The sequence below is a fragment of the Chrysochloris asiatica genome, unplaced genomic scaffold, assembly GCF_000296735.1.
Source record: "Chrysochloris asiatica unplaced genomic scaffold, ChrAsi1.0 scaffold00250, whole genome shotgun sequence".
NCBI lineage: Eukaryota > Metazoa > Chordata > Mammalia > Afrosoricida > Chrysochloridae > Chrysochloris > Chrysochloris asiatica.
This window is the reverse complement of record NW_006408768.1, coordinates 3651782-3657384: the sequence shown is the minus strand read 5'-3', so window position 1 is coordinate 3657384 and position 5603 is coordinate 3651782.

Sequence of the window (5603 nt, the reverse complement as noted above, 5' to 3'; positions counted from 1 at the left end):
TTTTCTCATAATAAAAAAAAAATCACACATTCCAACTGGTAGTTTGCACCTATTGTTTGTGCAGCATATATAATATTTTTGTTTTTCAGAAACAAGCTCTATTGCTTCAGAATAACCACATGGACTGGTGAGGTGATCAGAAAGTTCACTTCTCACCAATTCCACGCACATTCTGTTTCCTTCCTTGCTCTACACATTGTCCATTACACTGAAAATACGCTCTGCTTGCAGCAGGAACAGTAATCAATTCATAATATTTCAGCCAACATCAAGAACACTGTGCAGATAGTATATCAGGCTTTGCTTCAGTGCTTCTGCCCTCATGAGTCCATTATGAAAGAAATGTCTTTAACTACCAGTAATAATGTACCTTTTTCTTCACCCCCTGCCCCCCAAAAGGAAATTGTATAGAACTAAAAGAATCAGATATTATAGTATATGTGGTCCTGATTCAAGAAACTAGGTATGAAAAGGAATTCTAGAGACAATTGGAGAAGATTGAATACATCAAGGAGCAATGTTTTTGTTGTTAGCTGTGCATGGTGACCCCATGTACAATAGAAGAAAACGTTGTCTGGTCCTGGTGCTTCAGTCCATGTTGTGGCCACTGTGTGCTTGGAGAGCCTTCCAGCCCAGGGAGCTCACCTTCCAGCACCGTATCACACAGTGTTCTCTTGTGACTCACAGGAGTTTCCTTGGCTAAATTTTGGAAGTAGATTGCTGGGGCTTTTGCCAAAGTCTTAGTCTGGAAGCTCTGTTGAAACCTGTTCACCATGGGTGGCACTGCTTGTCTTCGATTCTCTTTTGAATACAGGTGTTCTGAGGCCTGTAACATGAGAGAACTGATGGTTCTAACGTCTAACATTATAGCAACATGCAAGCCACCACTAGCGTACAACAAACTGACAAGGAGGTAATGGGAGGAATAATATTGAGGAATTATTATTACTTTTCTTTAGTTTTATAATCATGTTAAAATTTAAGTCTTTAAGTACTAGGATTAATATTAAAATATTTTCAGTGAAATAATCTGAGGTCTGTTGTTGTTAAGTGCCATTGAGTCACTTCTGACTCATTGCAACTCTGAATAGGCTTTTCAAGGAGTGCCTGGTGGGTTTGAACCACCGACCTTGTGGTTAGCAGTCCAGTGCTTTTCCTACAGCGTCACACCAGGACTCAGATCTGAGGTCTGGGATTGGCTTAATATGTTCCTGAAAACAGAAAGCATAGATGAAACAAGAATGGTAAAATATTAGTAATTGTTGAAGTGGAATGGTGGGTAGAAAAGGGTTAGTTTTTACAACTTTCTTGACTTTTGTATGTGCTTGAAATTTTCCATAATGAAACATTTAAAAAACAGATTATTTTCATGTCTGGTTTTTAAATTTTATTTTTATGGAATAGAAGCTAAAATAAGGGGTTGTCTAGTTCAATATTGGGCTAGCAGTGTAAGTGTCCTAGTTTAGGGATGAGGCATAGCTCAGCCTGCACAGATGCCCAGCTTGACCCCATCTGGTTATGTTTATCCCTGGATTGGCTCTGCCATCCACTCCGAGTTCCTTCATGAATCACCTCAAGCAGGGCTGCATAGGAAGGGTGAGGAGAGAGGGGAAGTAGGCCCAGTTCAAGTCCCGGCCCATCTTCCATTAGCTTTGGTGACCTTAAAGCCACCTGTGCTCCCCATATCTCATTTATAGACTGTGTTTTTTTAAATTGTGAATTGAATACAGATTTACAGACTAGATCAACAGCTTTACAGTCAACAAATCACACACTTTGTTCCACCACAATGATTACAATCCCCTCCCTGTGGTTCCTATTTGCATTCTGCCCACCTTCATATCCCTTCCCAGCGTTGTCCTTAGGAAAATGTTGCCCTTTTGATTTTGAATGATTGACCATTCCATACTAGTATTGTTGTCCCCAACTGTAAACCTATCTAGTGCGTGGCTGAAAATTGGGTCACAAGGATGAGTGGCTTTCCAGACCTGAAGGGTGATTGAGAGCCATAGTCTCAGGTTCCTCTGGTCTCTTTCTGACCAGTAAGCATAGTTTTTTTAAAAAATATTTTGAGTTTTGTTTTACATTTTCTCTCACTCTATCAGGGACCCTCTAATATAATCCCTTTCAGGACAGTTGGTAGTGGTAGCTGGGCAATGTCTAGTTCTTCTGGTAGACTGGGGATTATATGAGTTAGATGGAGGGTCAGAGAAAAAGAGGAAGACCCCCCCCAACGAGATGGATCGGCCAGGTGGCATCATTGATGGCGTCAAGTGTGCCAGCGGTAGTGAGGTTGGCCCAGGATCGGACATTGTTTCGTTCTGCTGTGCATGGTGTCGCTATGAGTCAGTTCCAACTTGATGGCACCTGACAACAATAACAACAATATATATATGGAGCTCTGGTAACATAGTGGTTATGAATTGGGCTGTGAACCGCAAGATCAGCAGTTTGAAACTACCAGCTGCTCCGCGGGAGAAAGATGAGGATTTCTGCTCGCATAAAGATTTACAGCTTCGGAAACCCTGTTCAGGGTTGCTGTGGGTCCGAACCGACTCAATGGCACTTAACAACAACAACGAATATATAAATAAATAAATATATATTATTATGATAAATAGATATGCAATATAACAAAACATTTGCCATTTCAAATGTTTGCCATTCTTCACATGTAAAATTTATTTACAATATAAAAGAATGCCATTCTTCACATGCACATTTTAGTAACATTAATTGTGTCCATCCTTCTGGACCCTGGTAAATATTTGTAAACTTTGCTCTCCATACACTTGCCTGTCTTCGATACATCATATAAGTGGGATCATACAATATTGTCTTTCTGTGACTGACTTATTTCACTCAACAAATAATGCATAGAAAATATCTAGTGCATAGTTGATGATATGACTAATGGTAATTATTAGTGATGAAAGCATGTTCATTCCCCTGTCCTGCTTTGTCTCGCTCCAGAGCATTCATGCAACCAGAAGGCAGTAGCACCATGTTGCAGGAGAAGTTTCCCTGAGTGTCTGTGAAGAATGAACCCCTTATCTCTAAATTTCTTTCCAGGGGTCCCACATCACCTTGATCTTCTGCACTTTAATTCTTTTGAGTAAATTTATTTACTAGGCTGTCTTCAGGACTTGGTTAAGATTTTGAAATACTTGTTTGTCTTAAATACAAAGCTATGGGAGGAAACTTAATTTATTGCTAAGAAATCTTTTTATTGTTGGACTTGGCTCTGGTCATTTATTTATTTATTTATTTATTTACTGTTTTGGGATCTCTGCTCTGAGGCCATGGGGCTAATGAAAACGGAAGCATGCAGGGATCCTGATTCCTTGGATAGAGCTCTATCCCTTGGAAAGGGAATATCTGTTCCTTGATGCAAAGTGGGGGTACAGAATCATGATGATGATAATATGATAAGAATACTGATCATAATAATACCACAAATCAATATTTTTCAATAGTATTTTTATTAACTTGTTTTACTTACAAAAGTCACACAAGAAAACCCACCCAATTTTTTTTTTATAGTATTTGTATTAAAATACTTACTTAGTGTTTACGATTCAGGCTGCTAACCTCAAAATCGGGAGAAAGATGAGGCTTTCTGCTCCCGTAAAGATTTACAGCCTTGGAAACCCTGTACAGGGTCGCTATGAGTCGGAACTGACTCCATGGCACATAACAACAACAACAACAACAACAACAACAAGGATTTAAAAAAGTTTTTGGAAAAATATCCATTATCTTTTCATTCCGTTTTCCATGAACTTTTTGAAGTCCCCTCACACATAAAATTTGATTTATTCTAACAGCTTTCCTGTGAACTAGAAAGGTGGACAGAATACCATTTGGAGAGAGTGAGGAACTGGAATGAAGTGAAGAACTTCATTCCAGACACAAGATCTTACTTCTACCACAGCCTTTTATCCATTAATTAGATCCAGGCTTTTCCATGGGCAGATTATAATCTACTCAGAAATCTTGAAGTCACGCCTGGTTAATTTCCCAGCTGACAGCTGCCACCCTGCTTCCCTCCCATGGGAATTTCCCAAGGGCAACCTGGCCAGCACTGCCTCAGCCGACCCACACTTGGCCCCTTCACCCACCTTGATCAGACTGGAAGGAAATTAACAGGAACACCTGCTTGGGAAAGGACTAGGGCTCTTACTCAGATGATCCCACTTCCCACTCTGCAGTTGGCGTCGTGTTCATTCAGATCACAGTTTGGGTTGATTGAGGCCCAGAGCTGGAGGCAGCCCTGAGGAAGAAGCTCATTTCTTATGCTCTGTGGTTTGTGAGGGAGTTTGAATCTCTGAATCCCTAATTCTTTGCTTGGGGAAGAGCAATAGAGAACCCAACACCTGTTTCCTTTTCCTTGTTTTGTCAATAGGTTTTTGAGGTCAAAAGTTTCAGCAGATAGTCCTTCTTTGATTAGAAATGCTTTCTTGCTTTTATTGGGTTGAGCCGGATGTCCATAAGACCTACTAGTTATTGAACATATATCATGTGCCAGGTTCTACACTGAACAAAAGAAGTAGTCTGTCAACAATTATAGAGCCCGAGGAAGACAGTTATGAACAAGGCTCTCCTGACATGTATAATCTACTGGGGGTGACAAAGCGTTGAAGAGCAAAGATGTCAGCTTGAAGACTAAGGTGCGCCTGACCCATGCCATGGTATTTCCAATAACCTCATATGCATGTGAGAGCTGGACAGTAAATAAGGAAGACCATAGAAGAATTGATGCATTTGAGTTATGCTGTTGCAGGAGAATATTGAAAGTGCTATGGGCTGCCCAAAGAACCAACAGATCCATGTTGGAAGAAGTGTAGCCAGAGTGCTCCTTGGAGGCCAAGATAGCCAAACTTCATCTCTCATACTTCGGACATATTGTCAGGAGGGACCAGTCACTGGAGAAGGATATCATGTTTGGTAAGGTGGAGGTTCATAGAAAAAGAGGAAGACCCCCAATGAGATAGATTGGCCAAGTAACAGCATTGATGGATTCAAGCGTGGCAACAATAGTGAGGTTGGCTCAGGATCGGGCAGTTTTTCGTTTTGCTGTGCATAGGGTCACTATGAGTCAGTACCGACTCGATGGCACTTAACAACAACAACAACTGGGGGATGACAACCATTGGGCATTTGCTTCAATGAATGATGAAAACCAGTTGCTATGGAGTTGCTTCTGACTCATGAAGACCCCATGTATCTCAGAGGAGAACTGTGCTCCTAGAGTGCTCCTCACAGGAAAGCAGAGCATCAGGGTTTTGCTCTGACAAGTGGCTGGGTGGATTCAAACCGGAAAGCTTTTGATTGGCAGCTGAGCATGTTAACTGTTTGCACCACCCAGGGACTCTAGTTGAATGATTGGTGGTGATGGTGGTGGTGGTGTGCCAGCGAGTCAGACCAGCATCATAGTGACCCTGTATAGGGTTTCTAAGGCTGTAAAATTTTGGGGAGCAGAAAGCCTCATTTTTCTTCCAAAGAGCACCTAGGAGATTCAAACTACTGACATTTTGGTTAGTAGCCCAACTTGTAATTCACTCTGCTACCAGGGCTCCTGTTGAATGATTACAAAGGTGCAA